The 16,243-nt window shown below is 43.6% G+C and overlaps 1 pseudogene; it reads left to right on the forward strand.

Annotated features, from left to right (window-relative positions):
• Nucleotides 1-7,631: 7,631 nt before the first annotated feature.
• LOC133456386 (uncharacterized) lies at nucleotides 7,632-9,887 on the forward strand (annotated as a pseudogene).
• Nucleotides 9,888-16,243: the final 6,356 nt, after the last annotated feature.

Genomic DNA, 16,243 nt, shown 5'->3' on the forward strand with positions numbered 1-16,243 from the left:
GCACTTTGAGATTTGATAGTAACTTATGTTGGTTTTAAATCAACATCTCTTCCAGAGACATCTATGAATTTTTCAAAACCTCCATGTGAAACCACTTTCTGAAACCATTACAGAAGAATGGCTACAGAAGAAAGGGGTACAGGTCTGGCTTGCCTGTTGTCTGGGGCGTCCTCAGTCAAGGACCTTTAGAGATTATTGGAATGATTTAAACAAAAAACAGTGACACTTTATTGCTGCACATGTTGAGATGTTGCAAGAACAATAGTACATAATAGCAGCTGAAAAGCTTTTTTTCTTGGTATCTCAAATTCCAAAACATTGTGAAAAAAAGCACGTTTTCCCTTTTGCATTTACTACATATTATCAATTGCATTTGTTCATAATATGAAGGCAACTGCGTATCTATTTTCCCCATGACTCTGATGTCAAAATTAAAAATACTTTATCGTGGATATGTGAGCCTTTATTTGCAGAGAGAAAGAAAGACATTGAGAGTCCTTCTAGTTTTAAAATAGATGCAGTTCTGAAAACCATAACTCCTCAAAACAAAGGGACATCATCACCCACACAGTCACTGCTTGAGCTCAAAACAATAATCAGAGGTAACAAGTAGTCTCATTAATTTCACTTCAGGTTGCATCTGCTTTGAAATAGTACATCCTTCAAAGAACCTGAACATTTTCAGAACTGTACTCAGACAAGGTCAAAAAGTATGTTGTAAAATGAGGCATTGGCTTGTTTTAATGTGCAACTATCTAGAGAATCCACCATCCCAGGGCTCTGCTTCTCTGAATAAATTGTACAAGCAGTCAGGCATGCATAGACTGTGTTTGTGCTAGTTCCACGACCAAAGGGACAGTTTTGCTCTGAGATTGGGATGAATACATAATCAGTGGGCGCGGTCACGGTTGACAAGAGTATAATTCACCTATTTTCATTCCTGATAAAACCAGGATGCTCACCTGAGAGGTTCCTTTGGATACATTTTTATAGAACATGCAGACACTTCCTGTTGAAGACACCCAAACTTTATTCATAAGCTAACTAGTGTCACACATTGAGTTTATATGTTTATACGGGCCAAGGTGAACTCTCTCCTTAATGCATGAAACACTGTTTACTGCAGTGCATAGGTGGAAATGGCCCATTGAACATTTGAGCTATCATAGTACACCACAAGCAGAGGGGAAGGACGCTTGAGGCAAATACATAAGACAAAAAAACAGTCAGGTTCATAGAAAAGTAGGGAGAAAAAAATACTGTTTAAGTCTCCACTCATATTACATATTGTAAATACACAAAAAAGCCTTTTCACACGTCTTTGTTAGTGATAACTATTCTAAATTGCAACAGATAAATGTTCTGATTAGTGGCATTATATAAACTCCACACACATAGTTGCACAACTAGAGGAGCATCTCTGAAGTAGTAGCGTCTGTTCAATCCTTTTTCTCAAACACCAACAATGTCCTTCATACCTAATAATCCAAACAGATTTCATGTGAACATTTGGTTCACTCAAATGTAAGGACATTTCAGATTCAATAAAACGTTTCATTGCTGCTGTAGTGCAAATTCAATATGCTGTCAGGCTCATAATTGATGGACATGCAGGTTTCTCTCAAAAATTTTAAAATAAACCATCCTTTGATTCCAACTGTTTTCTCAAATTGACAGTCACAGGAAATCAGCAAATGAGTACTCAACATTTACACTGAATCCATTTTCTCACTGGGCTCAGAACATCAGCAGCACATCTCCACTTCTTAGTCGCTAATGTGAAAAACTAGAAATTCACATAAAATCGCCAGGACGAGATAATAGCACAATTATTTTCAAAAGTTTTCTGGCAGGTTTTAGGGGATGTTGTGACTTTTGAATTTTCTTTTATTATGATTTTTTTTGTAATTTTAGTATACGAATACAGATCGCAAAAATGTAATAGCTTTACATTTTCTTACAATCATAAAGCCATATCACTATATCACTGTAAGTACATTTTAAATTCTCATCGTCTAAATAGTTCTGTTTCTCAGATTGATGTTTGTAAATCTTGAGTATGTGCCTCAAAAGGGCTTTCTTAAAAATGGGGCATGCCCATTGCCAACATATGGTCCAATAAAAAGGAGTAAACAATTTTCTAAAGTGCTCTTTTAAGGGATATTAAATGCAGAAAGTAAAAGAATGAAAGTTTTCCCAAACGGTCTGGGAGACTGTTTTGAGAAATGTCACAAAGGACAAAGAACTGAATCTTCCTCAGCCGGGTTTTTTAGTTAGAATGCCAATGAGGCTGACTGATGGACATTTGAAAAGACCACCTGAAAACGTGTGCATTTTTAGAAGAACAAATTAGAGGTCAAAGAAGCTTGGGATTGAAAACCTTTCTTAAAACACAACATAATATTAAAAAAAGTACTGTTTCATTCTAGTGGGAGTGCCAGGGTTACTGACAAGCTTGCAGTGCTTCCCCTCCTCCTCCCCACTCTAACTAATGAGAAGCCGTAAATGAGGAGGTTTGGATGGTGTTTATCTACGTGGCACTGAGGGGGCCAAGGTGCCCTCGCACACAGCAGCGTGTGGAGAAGGCGACTGCTGGGCATAATACTTCACACATCAGCTGTCCTCGGCTGGCTGGCTCTTGCCCCATCTGCCTTCCCACCTCAGTCCCCAAAGTTTGTTTTTGTAACATCGGCTGCCTCAGAAGCCCTTATTGTGTTTCCTTGTCACCCTTAGGGTCAGATGCCTTCTTCTGCTGCCCTTTTTTTTTGACAGTCATGTGCATGTAACAAGTCTGCTCCTCTCCATTCAGTGTGAATGCAAGCCCAGTCAACCAACACCACCCCAGCTCCAACCCTCCCACTAAATCTGTGCCCTCATCCCACCAAGCCTGGCGCAGGGTCACATCTGGAATGGAGAATTATTGTCACTCCACCCTCTCTTGTATCTATTCACAGATGGCCTGTTGATTCAAAGCTCTCAACTGTACAGTAAATGCAGCCTGTTGGCAAACAGTGGATGGTTGATGTGGGGGGAGTAAGCCCACTGAGGACTGTGATGCTTTAGTTTTTCAGAAAACAGATGTAAGGATTACTGCTAAACATTTCACATTTATAATATAAACGTAAAGTAATGATCTGCCCAGATGACCATGGGAAAAGTCCTCTGCACAGTGAGACCAGACAAACACTGTTATAAACTACAGAGGAAGCCCAGGCTAAGATGGACCAGGGCTATTAAGATGATTATGAAGGTGTCCTGACATACATTGCTTTGTGTTGCCTGTTGTGCATTTTCAAAAGTGTAGTTAGTACATTTCATTTCCACACTGCACTGTTCTGAAGCAGCTCACTCTAAATTGAATGTGTATTGTGTCAAAGAGTCCAGGTTTTTTTTTCACCTATCTCTGATCAATACCCTGTGTGCTACCTTGCTCTCAATATTGATTGCATGATATGAAAGAAGAACTAAATGAACAAATGAATACTTGCACTTATAGCTTTTTCAAATAATCCCTGCACTAAAGGGGCTGTGAGGGGAGTGTTATCAATTTATCTTCATGGTTTTGCTCTCACATGAGTACTATCTTGCTTTACATTTATTTTCTGTGTAGAATTTATATAAACACTACATTCTATTATTTCTTACTTTCTCCTCAGTGTGCAAAAACCCTAAGGCTGGAATTTTCCAGCCAACTGCTGTATGTGAACAGGAATATTTGAACAGGTGCTGGATAGTCTCACGAGAGAAAGATGCTGCCATTTACACCAACATGGCATTTGATTAAAAAGACCAAAACCACAAGTAGACTGCAAATTATTTTGGTCTTATTTACAGTGGTATTGTAAATACAACTTGTCAGACACTGGTAGTGGAATTTTAAAATAAAACAGTCACTTGTTCTTTGTATTTAAAATAGTTATTCAATCTTTGAGTTTCAAGTACAGAAATGTTTTCTTAGAGGGTCATTTATGTCCTTTCTTAAGTGTGCTTTGACATATAGGGTGCTTTGTTTGCTAAAACTGAAGAAGCGGATCAAGACCCTTTGGACAGAAGGAAAATGAAAAGAAGGAATTCATATCTCCAGTCTGGTTGTGGCCCCTCAACATTTCTTGCTTTTCCAAAAGAGCATTGAAAGGACAACGTGAATCCAAAACTAATTAGACTCTACATTAGTGAACCAAAATTGGTTCACTAAAATTGAATTATTTTGTGCTTTGGTTTGGATGAAAGTGTTGAACTACAACTGGGTAGGGTATGTTATAGAAACATCAAATATCTGTGAATAATTAAACATTTTAGCATGAATTATTTGTGTTAAATGAACTTAAACTGAAAACAACTGAACACATTTATAAGCAGACCTGCTGTCTGCTTATAAATGACAGGAACTTGCAGTAATCATTTCAACATCTGGGGTGCAGATGTGCTCCCTCACAGTCACATGTCCAAGATCACAACATTTGTCGATAACAGGCACTGGAGACACTGCTCCACTCCTTTCAGTTTGAGAAGTCTTTTGTCCACCTTCATCCTAATTCATGTAGAGGGATGCTGCAGTCCACAGTATACTTCTGAAGCCATGTCTAAAAAAAAACCTGATACTATCTTCAATCAGCGCTACTAAGTTCATCCATCTCTCATCCAAGGGATCTCACACCCCCCATGATGGTTGGAGGAAAATAGTTGTAAAAACCTCTTCCTTTTTGCTCTCCATTTTTCTCCTGCCCTCTATCCTTGACATCTCCTCAAATGCAATTCATGTTAATTTGAGGCCTTTTTGTGGTCATCAGCTGGCCTTTAAAAACCTCAATCTGCTGCTTCCACATGCAAACACATTTGCATTGTCATAGATAGTTATCATGACAAATGTTAAAATGTGAGGAAAATACCAGTATCCATTTTCCAGGCAGAACAGCATCAATAAAATGTAGAAAAATCCTAGTTGAAACAGGAAAAAAACCTGTAGAAATATTGAAAAATACACACTTTGAGTTTGACAGACTAACAACAAGTTGCCCCTTGATCTGGGTCATCCTGGAAAAAATAAACCAGAAGTGCAGAAAAATTCTAGCCAAGTGCATGATTAAGGGGGAACAGATACCTTAAAAACAGAACCTTAAATGCATTAAAAAACCAAGGCAGCGGATGAAATAAATTCAGTTGACTTTTTGTCAAAGACTAGATGTTCTGCTGTCAACGGATGAGAACCATCAATTGAAAATTAGCAATGATACTTAGACTTTTAGATAAATATTTCAGTGCAATAAAATGTATATGAAAAAGGTTCCGTAAATAGGCTACACAGAACAAATGACGACTACAAGTATTAAGCTGAAGACTGGAAAAATGTGAACTGTGTTAGGAGTTTATATACATATTGTCTTGAATTAGCCATTACAGCTGTAGGAAACTGGGTACAGAAGATGGCAATAGGTGCTCTCTACTGTAGAGGTAAACTTCAGATGTTTTTTTTCTTCAATGCCATTTAATACTTGCACTGGACTGAGAAGAATGAAAATCTGCAAACAACAGTGGCACATGGAAGAGGTCCTTTAAATTAAAGCTCAAGAAGAAGAAGTTAACAGTATACCAGACATGTCGGTAAAAATCCTGTGCTGTTGACAGAAAATATTGATTTGTTTTTGAAAGCATATTTTAACAGATAAAAGTAGGAAACAATTTAGATATGACATATCATTGTGTACGTATAATTTTTAAAGTGCTTGCACCCGTTACTGTTCAAGAGTTTGGCAAATACAGCCAGTCAACATCAGTAAACCAAAGGGATGAAAAAGATGCCAGACAGATTTGGCCAGTGTTCCTGTTAGCTTCTTTCCTGCTAAGCCATCAGGTTAAAAAAAACACTTTATTATCTTTCTTTTTTCAAATCTCAGATGAATATTAATTTTGCAAGGGAATATATTTTAATTAACAAAATAACAAATGCAAAATACAACCAAAATAAAGACAGACTGGCAGTGACAGTTTAGACATACTGTAATCTGTGCTACACAGTTTGTTCGCCTGTTAAGTGCAGATATGGAACACGACTCCAGGTGCCAAATGTGGAGCAGATTTTAAAAATGTCCTAGCAGATCTGGAAATTTTTACCAAAAACAGATTTCTCATGGTGTTAATTGTATTTAATTTACACCTTATGCTGTTGTTACAGGTCCACAGGATGGGGTCTGTGGTGACAAATATATTACCTGTAAAAGCAGTTGAAATGCGGAGAAATGAAGACATGATCCGTCTGTTTTCCTCTTTGATTTATTTTACACAAAATAAAAGCTATGTAAACACTAAACCTGAGTCTTCACTATACAATTCAACTGTTTCTTTCTTTACATCACTTACATTCAACTATTCCACAACCTCTGTGAAATATGTTCTCTTTAATTGGAGCTTAACCAGCGAATTTCAGGAGCAGGGCCACGCCTCAACCACGCCTCAACCACGCCTCTTCCGGCATACCTTCAAATACCAGCCTAACCCTCAGTTCCTCTTCGCTCTCGTTCTCTGCACGTTTGCTCTCGTTCTCCGAACCAGAACCGCAAGCACGTCAACACTACTACACGCTCGTATCTTAGATCGTTACTCACCCATTCAGGCATGGATCTCGTGTCGTTACCGCCATCGGATGACGACCTGTTTGCAGGGGACCACCAGCAAACACCAGCTGATCAAGATCCGGAGGAGAAAAAACTTTTCAGCCGTCGCCGTGCCTGAAGCGCCGCAGGTGCGCAATCCGGCGGTCCCGGCGTCGCCACGCTCCGGCGGGGTCCTCGACGGCCGGCATGGATCTCGTGTCGTTATCGCATTTTCACCGCATGGACAATAAAGAAAAAACTTCTCAACCATCTCATGCCAGCCTGCCATGCCAACAGCCCCGCCGACGCCTGCTCTCTTCCGGATGACGTCATCACGCCAACTCCGACGGCGCGCCGTGACGTCGACGCCCCCATTAAAGGGCCCGTCCGCTCCAGCCCCCGGGTCTCGCACTCAGAAGATTTTCCAGTGGCCAGCCGCGGTACTGCAACAAAACAAAAAACAAAAAAAAAAATCCCATGGGGCCCAGAAAGCTTTTTCCCATAGACCGCAATAGTAAAAGAGAAGCAATCGTACAAACCGGACGTTGAGCCTTACCTTTACTCACAAGGTCTTTTATTAACATTCTCGTTAAACATAATCTCCGAACAACGTTGCCTCATTGCAGGAACCTCAACTGCACATGAGCGGTCCTTCACCTTAAGCCGTCCGTGTGGAAACATAAACAATTCCATCGTTACACTGCCCACCTCCAGCAACTACAACAGCTAACTTCGGCCGGGGTTGCTAGCACCGGGATGCTAGCTCCCCCCTCAGCCCACCTCCAGCAATTACAGCAGCTAGATCCGGCCGGGGTTGCTAGCAGCGGGATGCTAGCTCCCCCCTCAGCCCACCTCCAGCAATTACAGCAGCTAACTCAGCCGGGGCTACTAGCACCGGGATGCTAGCACCCCCCTCAGCCCTCCTCCGAAACCTACAACAGCTAACTCTGCCGGGGTTACTAGCACCGGGATGCTAGCACCCCCCTCAGCCCTCCTCCGGAACCTACAACAGCTAACTCTGCTGGGGTTACTAGCACCGGGATGCTAGCACCCCCCGCTATGCTCGTTCAGCAGCCTCAACCGCCAGCGGTAGAAGGGGCCCTCGGCACCGGATTGCCAGGATCCTCTGCTTCCCAGCTCCATCAGTCCCAGCAGGTTACCTCGGTTGGGGCCACCGGCATCGGGATGTTGGTACCTGGCCTCCCTCCCACCGCATTTCAACCCAGTTTCCTTCCTCAACCCGTTCCGGCCCCGCAGGCAACTACTCATTTCACCCCGTCCACAGCTAATCCCGCCCTCCGTCATCCCAACGCTTTCGCTTCCCGCCCTTCTCCAGTTCCGGCCAAACCTGCGCAAACAAACCTACAACAGCTAACTTCGGCCGGGGTAACTAGCACCGGGATGCTAGCACCCCCCGCCATGTTCTTTCAGCAGCCCCAACCGCCAGCGGCGGAAGGGGCTCTTGGAACCGGATCGCCGGGATGCTCTGCTTCCCGGCTCCGTCGGTCCCAGCGGGTTGTTTTTCGGCCCGGTTTCCTTCCTCGACCCGTTCCGGCCCCGCGGGCAGCCGCTCGTTTCGTTTCGTTTCGTTTCCTCCTCGTGCCTTCCCTCCACCAACCACCCGCAGACGGACATCTTGAAGACCATGAAGGATGCCTCCATTCAAAAGGAAATCATCCACCCGTTCAAAAGAGCTCACACCGACCGAGTTTGCATACACTTCTCTCTTTACAGAGAAGCTGCGTGTTCCGTCTTTCTTCACGTCGCCGGGGGCTGGACGGCTTGTCCAGCGCCCTCGGTCCGGCCCTCCGCTTCGGAGGCAGCGGCTTTTATCGATGCCGCATCCGCCTCGCTTTCGGGGCTGCAGCTCGCCTTCATCAGTTCGGCGAGGCGTGTGCTGGGTCTTCGTCGCCCGCACGGCCCCGGCGTGCTCTTCGTGCGGTGCCCCGTCGCGCCCAGCTCTTCCTGCTCCCTTCCTGCCCGCGCCGGGCATTACTCCACCCGAGCGAGGATTTCGGCTTCGCGGAGGCTGGGCGAGTATCTCTCTGCACCTATCGGCATTCCCAGTCTGGAAGTGGCGCTTCGCGGTCGCCCCAGTCCGCGCTTCGTTGAGTTCCTTGTTAAAGGGTTCAGTGAAGGTTTCCACCCCGGCATTATCTCACTTCCGTCAACATCTTTCGAATGCAAAAATCTAATCCGCCATAAACGAGCCGGAATCAGTACATCGCTCGCTCGCTCGCCAAGGAATTTAAGGAAGGCTTCATGATCGGCCCGTTCACTCATCCCCCCTTTCCGAACTTTCGAATAAGCCCTCTCGGCATTGCAACCGGGAAATACCAAGGAAAGAAACGATCATCGTCGATCTTCAGCGCCTCATGGCAGTTCCATTCCAAGCACCAATAGCCTGATTCCGAGCGAAGACTTCTCCCTTCACTACGCCACCATCAATCACGCCATTGTCCTCATTAAACTCACCGGGAAAAGGTCGTGGCTCTCAAGCGGATATCACCAGCGCTTTCAAGGTTCTCCCCATTCACCCAGACTTCTGGCAATACTTCAGCGTCCGCTGGCGAGGTGCATACTACTTGCAGTCAGGCTCACCTTCGGCTGCAAGAGCAGCCCCTAACTTTTCAACACCTTTAGAGGCCCTCTGCTGGATCCTCTCCAACAACCACGGCATTCCTCCCTCGTCCATCTCTTGAATGATTTCCTCATCGTTACCCCTCTCTCATCGCCACCCGCTTCCGGCCTGGTCACCCTGACTTCCGTTTTCTCCGAACTCGGGGTCCCATTGTCCGCTGAGAAAACGGTGGGCCCCCTTACTTCCCTCGAATTCCTCGGTATCACTCTCGATACGGATCTGTTTCAGGCTTCTCTTCCAACCGAAAAGCTCAACCGAATCGGTCTTCTTATTTCCTCTTAGCCCCAGGCTGCACCAAACTCCAACTCCTCTCCCTCCTGGGCCACCTCAATTTTGCCATGCGCATTATCCCCCAAGGGCGGGCCTTCATCTCCCACATGCCGTCCATCGCTTCCGCTGTTCCATCTCTCTCGTCTCCCATCTCCCTAGACAACTCGAGCCGTGCCGAGCTTAGTTTGTGGCTCAACCTCCTTGCCACCTGGAATGGGATCACTTTCTTTTATGATGACCAACTGGCTCACCCCCACAACATCAATCTATACACCGATGCTGCTCCTTCAATCGGTTTTGGGGGCTTTTACGATGGCAGATGGTTCGCAGCAGGATGGCCTTCAGAGCGTGCAAACGAATACCACAACGCATCGACCGAACCATAGATCATCATCGTCATTGCCATCGTCATCGCCATCGTCATCGTCATCGCCATCGTCATCGCCATCGTCATTGCCTTCGTCATCGCCATCGTCACCGCCATCATCACCGCCATCATCACCGCCATCATCACCGCCATCGCCATCGCCATCGTCATCACCATCGCCATCGTCATCGCCATCGTCATCGCCACCGTCATCGCCATCATCTTCATATCGATAAGTATCGACATAATCAATAAAGGACGCTTCAACTCCACATCCATCATGCCGTTCATGTGCCGTCTAGTCTGGCACTCAGTCATACATCAATTTATCCTCCATGCAGCACATGTCCCCGGTCACTCCACCACCATCGCCGACTCTCTTTTTCGTTTCTCATCCCCAAAGACCAATCACCACTGAATACTTCGAGACCCTGGCCAACTATTTGTCTTTCCGGAAAACACAGAGCACATCTTCGACAGATCCTTTTGCGTCCGAGTCAGGACAGTCGTCACCAGTTCTGGTTTCATCATCGCTTCCGTCTTATACTCTCCTTATCTAGCATCTCTCCCATGTACTACTCCGGTCACTCCTTTAGGATCGGAGCCGCCACTTCAGCCTCCCACAACGTATCCCAGAGCACCTCATACAGCTGGGAGATGGTCCTCCCAAACTATCATCGCTACATTCGCTCAGACCTTAGCGACCTCAGATCCGCTCAGTCTCATCTCCTTAAATAATCCACGGTTTTGGGGGTTCGTCGTTGCCCGGGCGCTGCGGCGGATTCCCTACCAGCTTCCCCACAACGCATCTACCGATCCATAGATCATCATCGACATTGTCATTGTCATCGTCATCGCCATTATCATCACCATCGTCATCGTCGTCATCTTCGTATCAATAAATCATTTAAACGTATCCTGTTGATGGCGTGGTCCTTGCTAGTGAATTGGAGCTTAACCAGCGAATTTCAGGAGCAGGGCCACGCCTCAACCACCCCTCTTCCGGCACCACGCCTCTTCCGGCATACCTTCAAATACCAGCCTAACCCTCAGTTCCTCTTCGCTCTCGTTCTCTGCACCCCTCCCCCCCACCCCTTTTCTCTTCTCCTTCTTCCCTCTCTTTCTCTACCTCATAGATTCCTAGGGGGTTCGTCGTTGCCCGGGCGCTGCGGCGATTCCCTACCAGCTTCCCCACAACGCATCGACCGATCCATAGATCATCATCGTCATTGTCATCGTCATCGCCATTATCATCACCATCCTCATCGTCATCATCTTCGTATCAATAAATCATTTAAACGTATCCTGTTGATGGCGTGGTCCTTGCTAGTGAAAGCAGCACTATGTAACTTTTCCACCTTAATATAATATTTCCAGAGTCATTGTGATGGTACATCAACTTACAACAGGTTTAATGACACCTCTGTGGGGTCTGTATCGCCTTCACTGGCACTATGTAACTTTGAGGAGCATGGTAGGAACCCTTCCACACTAAAAACTACACATTTTTACGGCTTTGACTGCTTTACGGCATACGTCACTTCCCCCTCCTTCCCGATTCGTAGTCGAGACGAAAGCTCGGCGGGACGTGGAGCGCAGAGCTCAGGAGAAGCTGGTATCATGGCCGAAGCAGCGAAAAAAACGAAGAAAATAAAAGTTTTATCGGAGGGGGCGAAAAAAAGAAAGCGGGAGAGTAACAAGCTAAATGCCTGGACAAGAATAAACATTGGCCCGGCGTTCACTCGCTGGTGTGAGATGAAAGACGAGGAGGTATGTCCGACCGATGGGGATTTATGAGGATAAAACAAGAGACAGAATTGTTATGATACAAATGTAAATGTAGAGTTTCTATGTTCAATAAGAATCAAAATTAGAATGTTTTCACATACAGGGGATTCGTCTTGGGTTCTAGTATTTTTCCTGAGAACTGTAAAATTGTGCAGGGCTGATCTGCAAAATATAAGGAATGGGCATTCAGTAATTCACAGGTTATAAAGTATTTTTTTATTTTGTCAGTAAGTATGTTGGACTACTAATTTATGACGAAGTCCCTCTAAAAAACGAGACAGGAAAAAGGTGCAGTAGTAATTTGGGGCGCATTATCTCGCTGAAACAGGACAGGGGGGCGGGGGTGACTTCACTAATAAAACCAAGTTCAACTTAGTGATTTTCAACATCATCATATTATATTGTTTAGCCAAAAATAGATACATTACCTCTTTGCTATCCATCCTGCAAACGACCACTGAAAACAGAAAAGTAGTTTTGAAAGTCCGTCCCGTCTTATTTCATTCAGTATCAAAACAAATGCACGCGACGGGGACAGGATCTTTCCGGCAGTACGCGCTGGTGCTCATGGGAAATGTAGTGTTCTTTCTGGTAAAGCACTACCGCTTTGGTCCAAAGGAGTCGCCGAACTCAACAAAAACTGAAAGTTACATTGTGCTGCTTTAAAGGGGACCTATTATGGCATCTAATACCTATTTTAAACAGGCCTTGAATGTCTTAAAAACAAGCTTTTGTTTGTTTTTGCTAAATAAATTAGAAATTCAGCCTCTAAACCATGTCTTTATCATCCCAGTCTCTACCCTCCTTATCTATGCAGGATTCTGAGTGGGTGGGGCGGCTATGATAATGAGGCACTGTGCTGATTGGCTGCCTGAATGACGCGATACACCGCTACGAAAAAATGGCGGAAGCTCTTGCCGGCGGAGTTGCTGTGAGCGTGGTTTCACGCATCGGAGGCCCACCTATGCAAATCTCTCCCGTCGTTACGTAACGAAAGGGAGCATAATCTGAACGGCTCGTAGAAGCCACATCACACTGGATGGCTCATCCGGGCGGCTGTACAGACACTGCAGAATTTGGTTGCTTTCCTCCTTCTCTGAGTTGGCAGGCTGAGGGGAGACCACTTTATATATTTTAAAGCAGGAGAAAACGTGTTTTTCATAACAGGTCCCCTTTAAGCTATTGAAGTTTCTGTAATCATCACATGTCTTTTCTTACACAGTTATATTCAATAAACATAAGTAAATACATGAGCTGTTGGTCTTTTCAGTAATTTACTGGTAGAAATCCCCATTAACAGTGTATCATGAACATAGGTTTTACACAAAATAATATTAATATGGCCATTCCCTCTCAGGGGTGCCACACTGTGTAAGGGTGCATATTCTCCCTTGATGCATTATCAGATAAAAAAGGGTGCCTCGTGTTATTATTAGTTTTGCTTGTCCTTTTCATAGTCATTCCATTAGGAGTGTTTTTTTTCCCAAAGAACTTATATTTCAATTAAATACATTTTATTAGAACAGCAGCAGTTCATAAAAAAGAAATGTGTTGGTCTGTTGCAATTTAAAAGCTGATTTTAATGCTACATAAAAAGACCCTGTAGATTCATAAAATAAAAACGCTATGATTGTAAATGTGTGTAAGCATCAAGACAGGGAAAACAACATACAGTATATTCAGGTAAGTGATTAGTGTGATATTGTTAAAAAACATCCACTCTTTGTAATGGAAAAAGAACCCATGCCTGCATAAAATGTTTTAAAGGGTTCAGTTTTCTTTTCCACTAAATGTATACCTCTGAATGTGTTTGTGGCTCCAAGTGACTGAATACCAAACAAACAAAAAAAATCAGAAAAGAAACGCATATGTTCTCTTTTGGACCTGGGATTGTGAGGCGGATGCTTGAACCATGCGTACGTTCAGTAATTTTCCTCCACCACTGTCCAAGGCTGCACGGTCAGTTTGTTTTGCTTTCCTGATTTCATGCACGGAGAAAGCAAAATAATCCAGTTATTCAGGTACTTAACACTAAATAGAGGCAGCGTTGCAGCAACCGGGTACAGTGCATTAATAATAGATTTGAAAACACGAGATGTCAAATGAAGGGAAACGTTGCACGATAAAGGGCAGTTCAGTGATTGCATTAAGCCATTGCAACTTGATTTGTCTGCTGCAGCCCTTTGCGCATTTTAAATCCAACCATTTGGCCTGGTTTATTTCCATCTGAAATCATATTGGCAAGCTTCCCTTAAACACCTCCTTCCCCTGATAGTCCTCTGCTGGTAGAGACAGACAGCATACAGTAGGTCTCTATATTTGGCATAAGTGATTATCATGTTATTACTGGCAGATGTTGCATGCTGCAACATGTGTAAAATAAACAAAAGATATCAAAACAGAGGATTTCTTTTTTTTTACTATGGCTTACCATTTTGGTTTGGCCCTCGGAAAGATGCTTTAATAGAAACTGTGTGTAGATGGTAAAAGTGGATGAAAATGTTGAACACACCAATACACACAACAAAACTATTATTAATACTACAATTTTTTACCAGGGTTTGTACCATTTGAGTTAAATAAAATCAGAAAAAGAAATGCAGAAAAAACAAGACCTGAATAGCACTGTCACTGGCCACATGGTTACATGATGTTTTTTAATTCGGAATTAATTATTCCGAATTAAATAATGTAAGTAAGTCATGTGACCTATTAATAATGCTGCATACTGAAGTTTAGAATGTTCTTAATTGGTGTGGCCTCAAAACTAAATAAATAAATAAAAGCAAAAATTTACATTAAACACTATAAACACAATTTGCCTGGATAGTTGCTTAAATCTGGGTAAGTGCACTATTTATTCACCAGGAGTATTGCACAGTGTGAAAACAAGGTACAAACATTGGCGCACACACACACACACACACACACACACACACACACACACACACACACACACACACACACACACACACACACACACACACACACACACACACACACACACACACACACACACACACACACACACACACACACACACACAGAAGCGCAAATCACTCGTTTGAGAACTTGCTTTGCACTTCATGTGCTTTCAAGCGATGTGAAAATGGAAATGGTTAAAGAAAATAGGAAGAAAATAAACTAGGGGTCTTATTATGCATTGCCCTCAAATAAATAACGAACAAAGGAGCAGGTAAACCAGTCTACTGGTACATCCACCCTCTCAGGATGCCTCTGTTGCCAGAACTGCCAAAATCCACCTGTGGGACCTGGGCAAAGTGTCTGCAGTGACCACTTTCATTTTTATGATTATCAGGAGTAGGGATGCTTTGATGGAAGTGGAAGTTTCTTTGCTGCACCAAAAATCAGTCGAAGGTAGCCCATGTACCATCAGGGTTCAATTTGAGTGGCTCCAGTGATGGGAATTGTGAAAGACCAGTCCTTTTTGAAGAGACTATGCTACTCTCCACGAAAGAGACAGGGTACATGAGCAAGCTCACCAAGCAGAGGAATGAATGGTAAATGTACTCCTATCTGTCTAGTTTAATTCATTAGGCAGATTTAACTATGGACGACAGGCAGCTGTCCAGGGCAGCATCTTGACAGGGGCGATGCCTAAGAAGAAAAATGTGTCACAAACATTTTCTTACATCACTTTTTCCCACATAATTTCACTTATAACCTTGCATTGATATTTTTTGGGGTTGAATATAGAAGTAGGCACCCTTAAAGGGAACTACTTTGCAAATACCTAGTTGATCCAGCCTTCACACTCGGGGAGGCGGGTGATGTGTAATACATTGATTGTGGAGTGAAAAACCAATAATGTTAATTAACGTTAACATCCGTTTAATCTGTTTTAAATGTAATTAAAACAAAACAGATCATCAGATCATCTCAGTGTCTGAAGAGATTTTTTCAACCACATTACACCACTGTAATCACGTGACACACACCCATGCTCACTGGATGTGTGCATACATATGAAAACTGCTGGAAAAAAATATTTGTTGGAGGTTGACCATATATCCAGGGGTGCACACAAGCCGGTACTCCAGGGCTAGTCTACTGCATGTTTTAGATGTTTCCCTGTCTTCAACACACCTGATTCTAATCACTGGTCGTCATCAACATCATCAAGGTTTACACAACTCTGTTGGTGACACAGTCTTGTCTATCAGGGTTGTGTTGAGGCAGGGAAACATCTAAAACCTGCAGTAGACTGGCCCTCGAGTACCGGCTTGTATAACCCCTGCATATATCATTCCTCCACTACAAGTATACATTTACGGTTTTATTATGTAATTTAGCTGCATGAAAGACAGTGTGTAGCAACTGGTAGCAATCTGGAACTATGGGTCACAAGAGGCAAAAGCAAAGATGGCTACTTGTTGGGTTTTTTTTTTAACCTTGAAGATCTGAATTTAAAGAGCTTAGTAGACTGCATCACTTCCACCTCAAAGTCTTTCTGTCTGTAGGGTAAAAGTGTACTTAACTCTGTTTAATCTTCTAATCTGTGATTTTGGTAATTGGTCCATAATGATAATTTAAGCACAAGCCAGACAAAGTGCTTGATTAGATAGT

Source organism: Cololabis saira, chromosome 2 (genome assembly GCF_033807715.1).
Source record: "Cololabis saira isolate AMF1-May2022 chromosome 2, fColSai1.1, whole genome shotgun sequence".
In the NCBI taxonomy this organism is placed as follows: domain Eukaryota; kingdom Metazoa; phylum Chordata; class Actinopteri; order Beloniformes; family Belonidae; genus Cololabis; species Cololabis saira.